At 35.1% G+C, this 17787-nt stretch overlaps 2 long non-coding RNA genes across 6 annotated transcripts in view; one reads left to right on the forward strand and one right to left on the reverse strand.

Moving 5' to 3' along the window:
• The window catches only part of LOC119507014, a 43786-nt gene extending 30581 nt beyond the window's left edge, over nt 1-13205 (reverse strand). The window contains exons 1-2 of one of the 4 annotated variants that reach the window (XR_005211097.1): nt 12883-13205; nt 6943-7029 (exon numbers count right to left, since the gene is read on the reverse strand). This is a non-coding gene — a long non-coding RNA (uncharacterized LOC119507014). Of the gene's footprint in view, nt 1-6933; nt 7030-9559; nt 10037-12882 lie in introns of those variants that run through there. The other 3 variants (XR_005211095.1, XR_005211096.1, XR_005211098.1) reach the window with 3 other exon arrangements.
• The window catches only part of LOC119507016, a 45618-nt gene continuing 40007 nt past the window's right edge, over nt 12177-17787 (forward strand). Inside the window, exon 1 of one of the 2 annotated variants that reach the window (XR_005211103.1) lies at nt 12177-13605. This is a non-coding gene — a long non-coding RNA (uncharacterized LOC119507016). The remainder of the gene's footprint in view (nt 13606-17787) is intronic. The other variant, XR_005211102.1, reaches the window with a different exon arrangement.

Below are 17787 nucleotides of genomic sequence, written 5' to 3' on the forward strand. Positions count from 1 at the left end.
TGAATCAAAGAGTAAATGCAAGAGTAGTGATAAGAAAAGGGAAACCGTTTTGATAGTTGTTCTCTACTTACAAGATTAAAAGGGAATAAAAGCCAGTACACAAAGACAGGAAACATATTATAGCTTATCTTTAAAAATAAAAAATATCCAAGTAACTTAGGTTGGTTAGAACATGTTTGACTTCTGTGGGTCTTGATTATAAATTGTAGTTTTTATAACGGTTAACCACTTACTATAAGATACAGAACAGAAAGAACAAACTCTTAATGGAGCTTTCCAACTGTACATCTTATTGGAGACTACCTTCATCAAAAACAGGACAGCACATTTTTCCATTTATTTGGAAAAAAAAAAAAAGGTATTTCAAATCCACAGAAAACAAAAGAATACCAAAATAAACTACCACACCCCAGCACTGACCCCTACAGTTTAGCTCTACTGAATTCTAATATTGTCATGCTTGCTTTGCCTTTTTTCTTTCCCTCAAAGAGATTCTACAAACTGTTGAAGTCCCTTGTGTGCTATACCCTGATCCCATTCCCCTCTCCTGAGATAGTCACAATTCCTGATTGACTATTTCCTACTCATGTTTTTATACTATTATTATACAAGCAAGTATTTGTAAACAATATATATCATTGCTTCCAAACTTTATAAAAAGGTTATCATACCTATGTATAACCTATAACATAACCTTCTACAACTTGCTGTTTTGAAGAGATTCATCCATAATACATGCAGCTCTCATTTTAATAGCTGTATACAAACAGTTTATCATGACTGTCACAATTTGCGATTCTTTTGCTTAATATCTATGTTTCCTTCAATTTTTTCTCTACTAAAAATAATAAAAAGACTTTCTTGTATACGTCTGAGTTTATCTAGTGCATTGGAATGGAATTGTTGGGTTCCAATCTATGCAAATCCTCAATTTTTCAAGGATATCATCAAATGTTCCCAGAAGCAGCATATGAGAAGTACTCCTTTCTATATTTTCTCCAACATCCAGAAGTACTTTTAAGAGAAGTAGCTCCTATCTAGATGAAAATTTTTAAAATTCGTAAGTGATGAATTCCTTGTTTTCATCAAATATAGGTATATAAAATAGGCACTGAATGTTCTAAATAAACTGAATAGACTAAAAGTAGTCCCAAGGCACTTGCAGAAAAATAAAACTCTGATAATAGAGATTTTCCTCACATAATTGAGGAAATACGGTACTTAGTCTAGAACTACTGTAGTAGAAGCGGCAATATTCCTAATTAGATATTAAGCATAGATCCAAGATGATGAGGTGGGCAGAGTGGGGCAGAGAGAGGGGGCAGGGAAAGTAAATGGCTTGTGAAGAATGTGTGTGAAGAACACCACTTCCCCCACCCATTTCATTTTGGGCAGTTCTTCTCACATGTGGGTGCTTCTAAACAATTCTCATTTAGAGCTAGTAACAAATGCAAATTCCTAAGGTCCAACTCTAGAGATTCTTATTTAGCAGGTCTGAAAAAAATGCTTTTAAAATAAGCATTCTAGGTTACTCTAATACAGATGGTTCAGAGACACTTTATACAAGTGATCAATGGTACAACAAGATGCTTTTAATTTAAAAGATTATGTAATCCACTTTTTGGTTAAGGGAAGGTAACAGTAATTAATATGGTATCTATTAAATTACATCAACATATTAGAAAAACACCCTAATTATGGGTCAAATAACAAACAAAATCTCAATTTATGTTTGACTCAATTATGTCTCAATTATGTTTGACTTCCCAATGCTAGAACAGGTTGTAGGCTCCTTTATTATTCCAGAGAACTAAGCACATATTGTTAGCACAAAGCTTTTTTTGGTGGTATTACTAGGGGACTAAGATTTTGAGTTTACTATGAATGGTAAAGGAAAACTTTTAAGAGTGGAAGTGATTTTAATGAAAACTACAAGGAAGAAACTATTTTTAAAAGACTTACCTTTTCAAAAGAAAGTTATTGCAAATGTCAAATATTAAATTAGGATACTGGGCTTAGGTACTAAAATGTCATTTGTAGTTTTCCATCAGGAATTTTACAAACGAAAACAGAACTTGAATAGAAATTCAATATTCAATTCCCTATGACTAGAATCCATTAGAATTATTTAGATAGAAAAAAAGAGACAATGTATGAATATTTAGATTGTATAAATCTGTGCAAATTCAAATTATAAAAATCAAGAACATTCTGCTCTATTATTTAAAATTACAAAGTCCTATTTTCAAAAGATTTCGAATAAGAACTTTCCAGATAAAAAGTTTAGATATGACACATTATTTTAATAGTAAGAAAAAGTAAAGACAACTTTCCACCTTCAACCTGCTTTGTTTTTACTTACATAAAACACTAGGGTGTTATTTTTTTCAGGTATAATGAAGCCAACAAGAATCTGTGCTATAAATTAAATGAAGATAATGGGGGATCAGAATATGGCCCCAAAGTGAAAGAAACACTCCTGTGTGGACAAAGTCAACTTTTCTTTTCCTTCCTCAATATTTTACCTAACTTGTGGTAGCAACAACTGATTATTAAGTTTTCCCCAATTCTTACCAGTTTAAAACTGAAAAAAAAAAAAAAAAAATCACCAAAATACACCACACATACTTTCAGAAGCAAGACAGCTTTCTATTCTAACAGATGAAATTAACTGATCAAAAATTAAATGAAACAAAACTGTAGAGTTAATAGTATAAACGAACAGAGTCTAAGAACTACAAGTACCTACTATCTTCATTATGCTGCTTTAAGAAGAAAATACATTTTTGTCAAAGAATGTATTCTCTATACTGTAATATGGGTACACTGTGAGGGCTGGGCCTGTCTCACCTGGTCAGTAAAAGCTTGTGGGTGGAGGCTCCTTTGGCCCCAATTATTGCATACTGATATTATTCTGCGCAACAGCTGACAAGCAGCAACAATCACCAAGCCCCTGCTCCCAGCTGAAAGGGACAAGAACAAGGGCTGTGGTGATACTTGTTTATTCATTGCTGCTGCTGCCACTGAAGCAGCAAGCTGAAAAAAGTATATGCAACTAACATACAGAAGGAAAAAATGGTTCAGGTCAGCCTATCTACCAGGTTTGCTTATCTTACTACATGATATAATTATTTAAGAAGGAAATTTTAAGGGGTGGGGAGAGGAGAAGGGACAAAATTGGCGTTTTGATTAGAAAGGGAACCTATAGTGTATCTAAGAAAAGTTAACACGTAGTGATCTTTAGCGTCCCTCTTTTGAATTAACTGCTCAATTAGAAAAATTCTCAGTAGAATTTTAACTACTTTCAGGGTTAATTCATAAACAGAGTATTTGCTCTAGCTATTTTCCTGCAAAATTTGAAAGTGTCCAAACTCCAATCAAGAAATAAAAGTATTTTTTGCTAACAAAAAATCCCAGGCTCCCAGGTACCACTTATCTAATGACCACCATATGTTTGACTTTAGACACTAACAGCAAAGAAATAAGATCTTAGCCCATAAGGTTTTTACAAAAATTCCAACTATTAAAAGAAAATTTCCACATGAAATCTACCTACTTTAAATGTGCAATACAAGGCTAAAAACCCAGAAGTACCTAATATCGATTGATGAGTAACAGAAATAGAAATATTTATACCAACAAATTATTTTGAAATATGTGATGCTATTTATAGACATACAACTTTAAGTTTACATGAATTCTTAACGTTCAGCACCTTAAGCAATTTTTGATTCAAAAAGCAGAAAACAAAGTCATAAAAATTTGGGTATCAATAAATTATGAGAAAAAATGATATGCTAGAATTGCTGGTAAGTGAAAAGGCTGGGTTTGAGATTCATTAAAATAAAAGTGTGAAATAGTACAACGTTTTAAATTCAGCCGATACTGTTTAAAAAAAAATCTAATCTTTAATTTTCTTAAGATTGAAAAGTTATTTTCTCTGCTTTAACAGCTCGATAAGCAACAAATAATGCTAATAATAAAATAAAATAATTCTGAAAATCAGAGGATAACAAGATAACTTTGAATATATTTACTTAGTATGAGAGTTCAACAATAAAGAAGACTTTAAGAGCAAATACCAAAGATTTTTAAAAATTAAAAGGCTTTTAGAAACAGTAATGGATTAATGAACTATTAACCAGTGGATTAATCAGTCTCAGCAACAACATTTGAAACATGCTGCATGTCTGTTCTCCAAGTAGGAAAAACAGTAAAGTAAAAAAATAAAACCAAATAATGTATATTAATGAAATAGCAAAAGTATAGTTCTGTGGAACAGAAATTCTACTTCAAAATGGTATTTCATAAAAACTTAAAATTTCTATCATATAATTAAATATCATCTTTTGCAAATGCTTATCAGAAAACAATTCTGATGCACTGGTCTTATTAGAAGAAAAATAATAGAAAAAAATTAAAAGATGTACTTGTTAGCCTAGGAAAAAACATAAAACATACATTTTCAAAACGGGTTTAAATGACATCTTTTAAAATTTTATTTAAAAACTGTATCTACTATTCAATGAGTCCTCAGTAACAGTACAAAACCTCTATTAAAGAAAACTGTTATAGCTGACCAACTGCTTAAAATATAAGTTGTCCGTAGAAACTAGCATTATACATCACTGATAGAATAATCTTAAATCTTTTGAATGTAGATACATTAAAAACCTCTAATTTCCACAAATATTCTTCATAATAAATCTTTGCCTTCCTAAGGATAACTACTTCAATAAAATAAGAATATTGACAGTATAACTGTTTTTAGGGGCAACTAAGAATTTTTCCTGAAAATGAATGTTAATTAACCCTGAAAAAAGGCATCTAACAAAAAATATAAATATTACACAAATGAGATATGAATCCATTACTTAAAAAAAAAAAAGATAAAAATTAACAAAGTTCCTTCCCCCAAATTCTGACATAATGAACTAATATCAAGGTTTAGTTAGATATAATCAGGTCTGCAACTATAAAAGAAGAAAAATCCTTACAAAATGTCCTTTAAAGCCAAGTTAGAGGATAGCCAATCACACATAGCAGGAAAAGCCCTTATTATTACCTCTCCTAAAATAATATAACATACACTGCTCATTAGGTTAAAGTTTCTAACCCTGTAAGAATTGACCAAATATAAGAAAACTGTTAATTTCTGTGTTGATTCTTACAGGTATTATTCACAAAGTTAAATTTTTGAAAGTAATTTTATAAGCCACTATAAAGCCATTGAGAAGGCAATTATATGATGCTAAATATCTGTATTCAAACAGTAAATTTTGAAACGTGAAAAGATCACAAATCATAAGCTGTCTAAATTAGAAACAACTGTGGATTTATAACTTTGTACTATAACCTAAAATGTTGTCTGTCATCCCCATCTAATTCATTAAGGCTATATCTAAAGATACCTGGATTGAAAGTAATTAAATTGAACCTGGATTTCCTTTTTTAGACACTCAGGTAATCATATTTTTCACTTTTCATTTTAATGTTCCCAAATCTGGAAAACGCAGGTTAAGTCAGAGGGAAAAAATTATATTTATTTTTCATCCTATTCAAACTATGCCTATTCTTTATAACAATCTCAAATCACAATTATGAATGCATTCTACACCTTGTATTGATTTCAAACACCCACCTTACAGCATGCCAATATAACCCAAACTGTTAATGGATTCATATTCCTAGATTCACTGAACATACATATCTAATAATATAGGAATATCCAATAAATTTTAGTATTCTGGTATGTATTTCAACATTCAAACATTTTAAAACACATACCTGAGAATTTGCTTTCAAAAATTCTACATTGGTTAAAGTTAAAAGCATATAATAGTTCTATGACCATGTGATAATTAGACTTCATTAAAGACTAAATTAAATTACATTTTCTCATGAAAACAAACCTACAGGATTTCCTATATCTTAAGTATGTAAGACAAATATTTATAAGTGAAAAAAGTTGAAGAAAAAATTATAGTATGTAATATTTTAGTAAATCTCACTTTGGCAAATGGCCTTTTTAAACACACAATATTGCAGTCAGTACTTTGCTATCCAAGAATTAACTTAGTAACACTTAGAAGTACTGTTCAATAAATCTATTTTCATTATATCTGATTACCACTTAGAAAACAAACAAAAATCTCCTTAGTTAAATAGTATCTGAAATTTTCAACTAAAACAATAAAAATCGATGGAAACAAGTATGCCAGAAAAGTGGTTCTGTGATAAAGTATTCTGGAGGTTAAGACAATCAAAATCACTGGAAGTTTATGCATTCTACAATTTCATTTTTAAAGAGTTCATGGCTGTTGATATGAACAAACTTAAATATTTTACTCAGTACCTATGAGTGAGATAATAGTTTTTGCTTAGAAAGTGGGTTTCTCAGTTTCAACCAAATTGCCATTAGTACTTATGGTACTTAAAATACTTAAAATTCTTTTAAAATATTCTCATTAATCTTATCTAATTTTGCAGGCCCAACCTACTATTCTACCTGTCAAACAGCCAAGCACCAAATTCCATTTGATTTTAAAGCTCTGTTTTATAAGCTGAAAAGTCCACTATTTAATTCTTTAACATATAACCCTGTAATAACAAGCAGAAGACAAAAAAAAAAAAAAAGAGAGAAAAAGAAAAATCACTCAATATACTTATTTTTGGAATATTCCCTTGGAGATGGACCTAATAAAAGACCGTAAGAATATCAGCTGCATAAAAAATGTGTGGAGCTTTAATAAAACAAGACCACAAGACTACTGACAACTCAGCTTCTGGCCACTTCACAGGATTGTTTCTGTCTATTAATAAAGCTTTACAAATTGATTTTAGGTCATCTAAAAGTTTTAGCTTTATCAATAGCCTAGCCCAAATATATTGCAAAGATATAAAAGTATATGCTTTTAAAATTCATAAGTATACCTCAATCACCTATTATGTTCCTGGTGCATTACGTATGTATTCAATCAAAGAAGTTAGGTTGTTCTCCAGAATTGGCTCTCTCCTAAAGGTCAAAACCTGCAATAAAAATGTCATGTATTATAGCATGAAGACACTCAACAGATTTCTGCCTCCTGCTGTTCCATAGTTTATCCCTGAACAGAGGAAAGGTCTTCAAAATGACCCTATTCTTGCCTATGTTTAAAGACGCCCTAACTTTAAAATAATGTTTTAAAATAGACATTTCTAACTTGATTAGAAACACCTGTGATATGTTGCTTTATGATCAGAAGCTTCTTAAAACAAATCAGATTAATATATTTCTGCTTTCACTTCTCTTTAGGGCATTCATTTTCCAAGTAGTGTGGGTAAGTGTGTATGTGTTTGTAGGTGTTAGGAATTGTAGAAGGGGACTACATGGGGAAAATAACAGAAATATATTTTGTTTGTGCTTCCAAAACTCATAAAATCCATAGTTTGAGAGATTACTCAAGGGATAGGGCCAAACTTTTAACTACCTTTCTCCCCAAATTATCAAAGATTTTAATGATAAATGAAATTACCATTATTTTCAACTTTAGTCTTTTGCCATGCTTAAGAGAAAAATACTGACATTTCCAAATATTTTAACAGATCGAAACTTAGTATTTATTTTTTAAAACAAATTAAAAATATATTTACAAGTAGTAAATGGATGATCTCTGAGCCAAATGGCTTTTTAATGTTTCCAAGTATAAGTGATGTAACCAAATGTATATAAGTAGCTTTTACATTTGTTTTCATCTTTTAAATCTTAATGATTTAGAAGCAGTCATTATATAAAAATATTAAATCATCAAAGGTTTATAATGTACTTCATGCGAACCATATTTTTCTGACTGAGTTTTCCACTTTTATTTAAAAGTGGTTTAGGAAAGAAGGAGAACCTAAAAAACCTTGATTACTCTGCCACCAAATATTTGATTGTTTAATAACAAAACCATAGATGCATACATAACTCAAGCACTAGTCCAAATACCACAATATTTAAAACAATTAAAACTATTTCTACACAGTGTTCCTCAAAAGACATAGATGAAGTTTTCTATATTTGAGCACTCTGAAAGTTAAGGTATCTGAAGTTTAAAAATCAAGGATAACCGTATAAACCAAAAGGTATTCCACAACAAATGTCAAGTTTTTAATAACAGGGAAACAAGAAATACTAGATAATAAGGGACGAAAGAGGTTTGAATATAAATAAGACAAATCTTAAAACCAAATGTGTATGATAAAAATGATGTAAAAAGAAAACAAAAAACCTTCGAATATTAAATCTCAACTCTATTACAAAATACAGCTTATTATTCACACCTAAAAACCACTACAAGTCTTTCCAGTGTAAACATTCTTTACTGAAATAAGACAGGGTTAAGCAAAAATAAATTAAACGCCTCATCATTCGATAAGGAAAAGTAATAAAATTAAAATATATAAATATATTTAGTTTCAATTCCAATTCTTTGAAGCCTGTCTTTCTAAAATGAAGATCCTTTGGTGCATCTCTAAGACAGGCAAAGGAAAAAAAAAATCATTTCCCTCCAGAAAGCAATACTGATATAAAGGCTCTACAGTCATTTGTACATGCAATTAATCAGCAAATATGCAAACACTTACTAATAACATATTCTAAAACTGATGTGTAACTCTTAAGACAATCACAACTTTAAAGTTCTAATACTGTTACTTCTAAAAATTAAATGCAAATATGACAATCTCACTTTCAACACTTACTTGAAATGAAGGGGTTATTTACTAGTGATTTCCTTTGGTCTTAAGAGATTTGAGGCTACAGAATTTCAGCAAGTCAAAGTTTGAGTTAAAATTAAAAAAAAAAAAAAACAAACTACTTGTATATGAATATTCTAATGACAATGCTTTCTAAGATGTGTTTTCTAGTTATAATCAGACCAATAATGTTTCTTCTAAAAAAAAGGTTAAAAAAAAAAAAAATCAATGTGGGGATGATTCAACTCCATTACATTTAAAAAAAAAAAAAAAAAAAAAAAAGACCAGAGCTAATTTTAGGCCAGTATTCTTTAAAATTAGAGAAAAAATTTTTAAAAACAGTGTATAAATTTATAATCTAATTGATTTTTTAATTGGAGAAAGTTTAGGTATCATGCAGAAGAAATATTTAATACATTCTCTGAGCTTTTTCTCTTTTTTTGTAAATCAAATCGACTGACCAACATTTCTGTGTTAAAATTTCTTGTGACATTCTGAAGTTACATTAAAAAAAGTCAAAATACATGTCTCCACAAAACAAAAATCAAATAAAAATGTAGTACACAAAGTATGACGAAACAAGGGCTCTAGAATATGAGAGATATTTTGAAAATTTCAATTTTAACTCTAGTTCTTGATGAACATTAAAATCGGTATTAATCTGAATAGAAAAAAATGTAGTGTTACATACAAACACCTGAGGTTAAATTATGTAAATGTAAAACTAAAAGATGTTAATACCATTTTAAAAAACCTAACTAAAATTGCCTTTTTATTTGGATTTTCAAAAACACTATGAAGGGCAAACAAAATCAATGCTATCAGAAAACTAATACCTTACCCTTCTCAGGCTCTCTCCCCTACAATAAAGTAAACACAGCTTTAAAGAGTTGAGATACTGTAGCAATATCATCTCCAAAACTGTTTTTCTGTGGTAACATGACTTTTTTAATCCTTAAAATAGAATACAAAATAAATTAGAACTATCAATTTCTATTAAGACATAAGAATAAGTGCATATAAACACTTAAAAATAAACATCTGTTGGAACTCATACTGACATGCCTACAGATCTAAAACAAGATCTTCCTCTTACCTAGTATCACATAAAAAGGAAATTGTTTTGAATGCTGTGGATTTTATTTAGGCGCTAGTGTGTTCTCAAGCTTGAAGTGAACTATTTTAAATAAAGGAATCCTGCACTTCTTTTAAAGATGGCTTATCACACAAAACAATCCTTCACCTATCAACCCTAAAGCAAACAAAAAACCCCATAAAGCAAAGTGCTAAAAATTTATTATTAAATTTAACCTGCATTGTGGGATTTAAAACATGCCAACCCCCCCTCCCCCAAATCTACAAGTCACTTATAATAATTTGAAAGAAAATTAAAACACACAAAAACCAACCAACAGAAAAAAGCAAAACCTACCAGTCTATTACCTTAGATATAATTATATTTAAAATAGAAATGGGATCTCCTACAATTTCATTAAATCAAAATTTACAGAGAGGATAATTATGAAATTTTCATGAAATGACCCAAAATAAAGTTTTGAAAAAAAGGTCATGACCATTGGGTTCTGTGACTGCATTTCTTATTGGGAAAGCAATACAAAACAAGTATGATTTATAAACTCAGCTATCCCAATTTTAATATAAATTCTATTTACAGTCCTACATAGATTTATAAAAATCGTAAGATCTTTTCATTTGAAAATACTCTAACAATACATGTCCTTTGTGAAAATACAAATTAAGTTTCAAAATTTCAAGAACTATTCATAAAAGGATATAAATTTCTATTAAAACAAATTCTTTTTCAAAGCTTCTACAGCCATCTTGTTTATCAGTGAGTTAACAGCTTTTTTTTTTTTTTTAAACCACACCCGCCTTTTATCAAAATGCAATTACATGGAATGACAAGCTCGGTAATAAATAAAAATATAATGACGGCAGCCTCAACCATTAAACAAAAATCAACTGAAAACCAACCAAATAAAACACAACACACCCACAATGTACACACAAAACATAAACACTGCTATGTACAATATATTTCTTCATAATGAATTCATTAAAGGAATGAAATATACACACACACCTGTGCCTACTTACCTGCTGATTGTCTAAAGAAATATAAATTTCTTGTAAATTAAAGTTTAAAGTCCATTGCAATGGCTGAACTACCAAAACCTATACATTTTAAATTAGATGTGAAAAGTTTAAAAAAATGCATTCAATTTTTTTGAAAATGTGGAAAAGCTTATTCCGTTAAATATAAGAAAATTAAAGCTTCCATTTGGTATTTTCATCAAAATAGAAGAAACAATTCTTCCGCAATTCGCATCCGACAAATATGTATAGTTTAAGATGAAAAATTTCTGTCAAAGGAAAAAAACCCTAAATTTTATATTAGGTTTTTAACTAATAAATAACAAGAGCAAATATGTAACCGTCTTGTAATTTCAGCCAGCAGAAATACAATTTTGCGAAAATAGTCTCTTTAGTTTTATTTTTAATATACATTTCAGAACAACCCGAAAGTCCTTTATGGGAGGAAAAAAAAAACTACTAAACAACAATTTAAAAAAAAATCCCCATCTTTCGTTTCATAATTATTTCCGTAGGTCTCAGGCTAAAAGCGTAATTTTTCGAAAAGCCGAGAATTATAATCTAGCGTTCAACATTCAAACCCCCCAGTCCCGCTTCCTTCCAGCCAATCAGGGGTAACAAGCTCAGTGTTTTGGGAGCTCCGTTAGACACAATTTGAAAAACATCTCATTGCACTCTCCTATTCTCGGGAAAGATTCTGAGCGAGGGCGGGTCCCCCAGTCTTTTTTAGAAAGAAATCAATCAATCGCTCTATCAATTCCAGGGAAAAGCTCTTTAGGCAAGCAATCCTAAAGAGTGAGTGACTGAGGTTCCCAGGCAGCGTCATTCCTCTTTGCGAACAACTGAAGAGCTGCTGCAAAAAAAACCATCTCCGGAGTATTTGCAAGCCGGGGCCGCGCGCCCCACGCAGCAAACATCACGCCAGCAAAGGGTTAATCGAGTGGTGTCTTCACCGCGGCAAACGATTCGAGATCTAACAACTTAAGGAAGGAATTTTTACAAAGGTCATTATCTAGCAAGTAGTGCTTAAAAGTTCCAGCCGTCCCTGACTCAAAATCGGTCAAGAGTTGTCGAGAAAGCATTGATCAAAAATCCCGAACTAAAAATAAAAGAGCAAAAAATCACTAAAAGGACAAATAGCACCTCCCTCCTTCCCTTCAGAGTCGAGAGAGTGCCCAAGAAATTTCAGGTGCGGACTGCAAAATGACCGTTAAGTTGTCCGGGTCAAGACTTCGCGGGAGGGGAAAAAAAAAAAAAAAAAACACCCTTCAATACACTCTCACGGATTTGCCTTTTTTTTTTTTTTTTTTTCCCTTCCTTGCGACAGGTCTCCAAGACTGGAGGAGGGAAAGTCTCCCAGGGTGCAGACGCGGGGAAGGAAACAGGCAGCGCGAGCCCCAGCTTCCATCTCCCCCGGTCGCACGCCCCTCCCCGCCAGCAAAGGGCAACCTTGCGAAGGCAAGTGACACCGCCCGCCCGCGCCCCGTTGCCTCCGAATCCGAAAAGCCAGAGGACCCCCGCCGGAAAAAGACCTGCTCCGGGACCACGGCGCCCGAGGCGTCAGAAGACGATCCCAGCTGTGGATGGGTCCCGGGCAGGGCACGGCCGGCCGCCTCTGGCCGCCGGCACCCATTCCTCCCGCGCCTCAATTTTCCGTCGGCCCCAAGTTTTTGATCAGGAGAAGACGGCCATCGGCGACCCGGGGAAAACGGTGGAGGAAGATCACTCGGGCGGCCGAGGAGCGCTCAGCCGTCCTGTCAAGGAGCGCGGCAGGGCGGGGGTCGGGCTGACAGATGCGAGGACCACCGCCCCGTCGCCCGCCCCCGGCCCGCTCAAACTACGGCTCCCCTCCCCCACGCGCCGTGCCCGCGCTCCCGCCACATTCCGCCCGCCGCCGCCGGCCCGCACACACCCCGGCCCAGTTTCCTGGCATTTTTTGCGACTGAAGTGAGGGCGGACCCAGTGCCCGCTCCCTGCACCCCCCACCGCCTGCCGGTCCCACCACTGCCGCCTCCCGAGCCCCGCTCTGCCACTTCTTCAGGCTCTTACCGTCTGCGCCAGCCCTAGCGAAGCTCCACCGGCTGTCCAGTGGTGGGAGTAATTTTTGGCGATTTTTTAGTGATTTTTCGGCGAAGTCCTAGCGGCGCTAGAGTCTCGGACAGGTTATCCCGGCTCTCCCGCTAGATTGATGAGATCAGGCATCACTCGAAAATGGCGCCGAAAGCGCTGAGGCTCCTCATTCAAATTCGTTAGAGCCAACCCCGCCGCCCCGGGGCATGCCGGGAACGCGGGCTGCCTCCACAGCTGTCAATACCGCCTCAAACCCCTTTCTCCGGCTTTTCCGACCCTTTTGCTCATGCGCACACTCCTATCCCACCCCAACCTCTTCGTCTTGCACATGCGCACAGTCTCTTCCTTCGCCGCGCTCCCTCCGCTCCTCTAGTCACCACCCTACTTGCCTCCTTTCCCTGCGCGTGCGTACAACGTATCTGCTCCGCGGCGGAGGTGGAGCGGGCGCGCGGGTTGTGGACCCGGGGGTCTGCAGACACTTATCAATGCATAGGCATTTTTTTCTGCAGTGCGAGGTAAACAAACAAGGTCCAGCTTAGGCGAAAAGAGAAACGTCTTACAGGCAGCATCTACACTCCAGACAACGGAGCGTGTTCTGAGTCCACGTTAAGTCACCAGGCCCCCGCTGGTGTGTTGCGCTCCTGCGGAACGCCAGCGCTTTACCAGAGCGATCGCAGTTAAGCCTCGGCAGAAGTTCCCGAGGTAGGTACTGTGCACTCGCGGTTTACAGACCAGGAAACCTGGGCGCAGACAGCGCGGGTCACCCGCACGTGGGTGAGCCTGGCTCTGTCAGTTTCCGGAGACCCGGCCAGAGCGCACACTGGAGGCGTGGGTGCGCGCGCGCGTGTGTGTGTGTGTGTGTGTGTGTGTATGTGTGTGTGTGTGTGTGCGTGTGCGCGCGCGATAACCACTATTGCAGCCTCGAGTTAGCCACGGGTGAAGTTGGTGTGAGCCCTTCCTCCCGGCCCTGTGCTGCTCGTTGCGAAGGCGCAATCTTCGAATCCCAGTTTCGCACAGTGGCATGGCCTTAGACATTGTGCTCGGGGTTGGAGCTGTCAGGGGGCAGACTTTGGGTGCCACTTAGGGTGATTTCTTAAGAGAGGCGTAGCAAGTGGACTGAATGTAGCACAGGTGGGTTTCCGTCGTGCGACGCATCGATCAGTCATTTCGTGGCTACTTCGCGCCGACTATGGGCTCCGTGTTGGGAACTGAGGGAAACGCTTTAGGGATTTATCGTGTTTATTGCTCACAACGGCCCTAGGAAGTAAGTATTTTCCTCTTGTTATAGGCGAGGACAGGTCAGGCTCAGAGGAAGAAACTTGCCACAAAGTCTTAGAACTAACTACTAGATGGGAGCTCGCAAATCCAGTCCACTTTTAAACAGCGGCCACTATGATAGGACAATAACTGATGATCAGATATTAGGAGCGTGACCCTACCTGCCACCAGGCTAATCATGATGCAAAAACTTAAAATTGCTTTGCTTCTAAATGACTAGATTTTAACGTTATTTTTGTCTGGTAAGTTTTTTTTCCTTATCCCGAGTTACAGTGAATTTTCCAAAGAATCCAACAGTTTTAAAATCTGGGGTATTACTACATTTTTTTTCCCAGTTTTTGTGGAAAAACAACTTGTAGTTACACTGCTGCAAAACCGTTTGAGTATTTAAAGACCTAGCACATACAAAGACAATGGATATGATGAGACAATGGGCATTAGTGCCTTATGTACTAAGAAGTAAGGAAATGGAAAGGCTATCATGGTTTGCATTAATGAGATACATTCGGAAAAGAATGGATTTTAACAAATTTGAGAACATCAAGAAGTGATATCACAGAGCTAGTATGCTTTTTGGCAGCCTTATGCACTGGTTAAGCAGGTGGACAGGAACAAAACTCCCTGGGGTTTGTATCCCAGCTCTGCCCTTTACCAGCTGTGTGATCTTAGGTGTGTTAACCTCAGTTTGACCTTTTGTAAAATGAGTAATATTAGTACTTTAAGCAAATACATTAAAGGTGTTTGAACAGTGGCTAGCATATTAGTAATGTTAGCTATTGTTTTGAATCAGTCATTAACATCAGTCTTTTAAAATGGTTCCTTTAATAGTTGTTTTAAAAATCAGACTACAGTCAGTGCCATTAGGGGTTAGCATTCTTGTTCAAGAGTCCCTTAAAATGATAAATCAGCCTTACAAGTGATTTTTGCAAAACGTGAGTAATGATTTCTGTCAGGTGAATAATAAGGATGTTAATTTATTTTACCATTTTGTAAGAGTAATACTATATGGATATAGACTAGTTGTACTGCTTTTTCTGATTATTAAAGTGAAAGAAAGAAATGGGAAAAAATCTAGCTAGTCTAAAATATATAAAGTAAAAACCATCCAAATTTCTAACATGCAGAGATAACCATATATTCTTTGTACTTTAGAAATATAATGTACCTGTGGGGTTAATAGGTTAGGGAAAGTCTGAATAAGTTGTATATTTGGGGAGCTTATTTGCAAGATTGTGTAAGAATGGAATGAACCAGTAAATAACACAACCCAGTATCCTCACTATAACAATTTTGATCTAGCCCTCTTTTAGATATAATAGTCTGTCAAGGGAATACTAACATGATGATGATTACGATGTTGGCAGATGGCATTTATTGAGTACCTAGTGTGTGTCAGACACAGAGCTAAGCATATATATGCATTTCCCGTTGAATCCTCATAATACTTCATGAGGTGGGTGCAGTTATTATCTCCATTTTGCACATAGTGGAAGTCACTAATAGAAGATTTAAGTCCTGTTTTGCTTAAAAATATTATTTAACAAACCAGAGATCCTTAATGAAAACGTCTTGATTTGCTAAAATGGGAGAAAACAAAACCAAATAACATGGTTCCTGTGCTTTAACAGAAAACCCAATTGGAAAAGATGGTCTTTTGAAAACTACGAATTTCATGTTTGCCCACAAGGGGGTGCAAACTCCTGAATCAGGCTTCAAAGAAAAAAAAAGTAAAAAAGGGCTTTTCTACATATCAGCAAATTCATGGGTGAAAAATGAGTAAGAATACGTGCCAGATCTTTAATACTCTTTAATTCTCCATGGGAAGAGAGTACTCATTTAGGTGCTCAATTATGGCAGTATTTTTAACTTCATCTTCAGTACTGTAAGAGTTAATCATCTGTCTCCCTCTCCTTCCACCCACCGAGTTTGTCTCTGCATACTCCACTTTACTTGTCATGAAAGTAGAACTGAAATCACAATTTAAAACCTTGGTTTTTACTTGGAAACTGGAGCACACTCACCAGCAAATGCTTGGTAAATATGGATAATGTAGAGAATAGAGGTCTTCTAATTTCCCCCCTGCTGTTTATAATGATTAAACTACAGCTGATGGAGTGTTGGCTTTTAGCGTAATGACTTATTTAGATTAAACTGTGGAAGCTATAGGTCTGTTCGTCTTTCAAGAAAGAATGAAGACTCTTGAAGAAAAAATTTATGAGGAGTTCCTTGAAAACTTAATCACACCAGTGAATGTTTTAAAAACAATTTGTTTAGATGGGTTCTTAACTTCCTTTTATTTTTCTGTTTGCATTGTTTGTCAGAGGTGGACTTCATTTAAAAAAGACAAAAAATTTTATTTGGAAATAATTTCAGATTTACATAAAGCTGCAAAAATAAAAAGGGTTCAGAGAACACAGCATGTACTTGCTCTCATGTGCAGGTATTTAGCTGTCTCTCTGTATGTAAATTTATATACAACTTTTTTTTCTGAACCATTTGAGGTTAATTTATACATCCTAACCTTTCACTTCTAAGTAATGGAGAGTGTATTTCAATCAACTTCATAAACATACCTTGAAACACTAATGTACCACTCTTAGGCTAATTTTATAGGCTGATCTAATAGTTTCCCCCTCCAGTACAGGATCCAGTTTAGGGTCAGGTATTACATTTAGTTGTCATGTCTCTTTAGCCTCCTTTATTTGGGAACCTTTCCACAGCCTTTCTTTGTTTTTTATGACCTTGACATTTTTGAAGAATACAGCTCCTTCCCTTGTCCCCCTTTTAATAGATCATACCTTATTCTTTGTTTTGCAAAATGATTTAACAAATCTAGCATTCCCTCTACATTTATTATCCATCTGAACTCTGACTTCATTTCTGTATTTGCTTGTCATTGTGCACACTTTCCCTCTCTCTATACATCCATATTTATAGACAATTTTTTAATGAACCATTTGTGGGTAACTTACATATAATGTGGCTTTTCATCCCTAAACACTTAAGTGTGCATTTAATTATTATGGTGATTTAGGTAGTGGGAACACCTTCAATCTGGCTCCTGTGTCCTTGTGACATGCCCACATTAATTTTTGGGAGCACTTCCTTACTTTCTGGTATAACAAGATGTTCCAGGTTTGTCAAGTACCTAACTTGCTCCAGCACTGGAATTAGCCATTTCACCAAAGAGCCCTGTTAGTGGAGAATGAATGGTATTAAGAGACCAAGGTTAGGTGTACTCACTGCTACTGAGGTGTCTTTGCCTTTTGGATCTTTCATGGGATAGAGCTAGAAAATATATGCATGTATCTATGCATACATACAAATATATTTATATATGTAATGATATAAACTTCATTTTTAATTATTTTATTTGTAATTATAATCGTGAAGTTATCATAGCAACATTTATAAAGTTCTGAATAAAGGAAAATGAAATTGCAATCCGTCACCCAAACAACTCATACAATTTTCGTGTTCCCTTTTAGTCAGTGGCTGTACATGTACATAATTTAAAGGGTTGTAGTGTGATGTATTTTTTGGCTTTTTTTACTTATGTCATGAGCAACTGAGTTCCTGAGCTACAAGTCATATAGCAGATTGTAG

Source organism: Choloepus didactylus, chromosome 12 (genome assembly GCF_015220235.1).
Source record: "Choloepus didactylus isolate mChoDid1 chromosome 12, mChoDid1.pri, whole genome shotgun sequence".
Classification (NCBI taxonomy): Eukaryota; Metazoa; Chordata; class Mammalia; order Pilosa; family Megalonychidae; genus Choloepus; species Choloepus didactylus.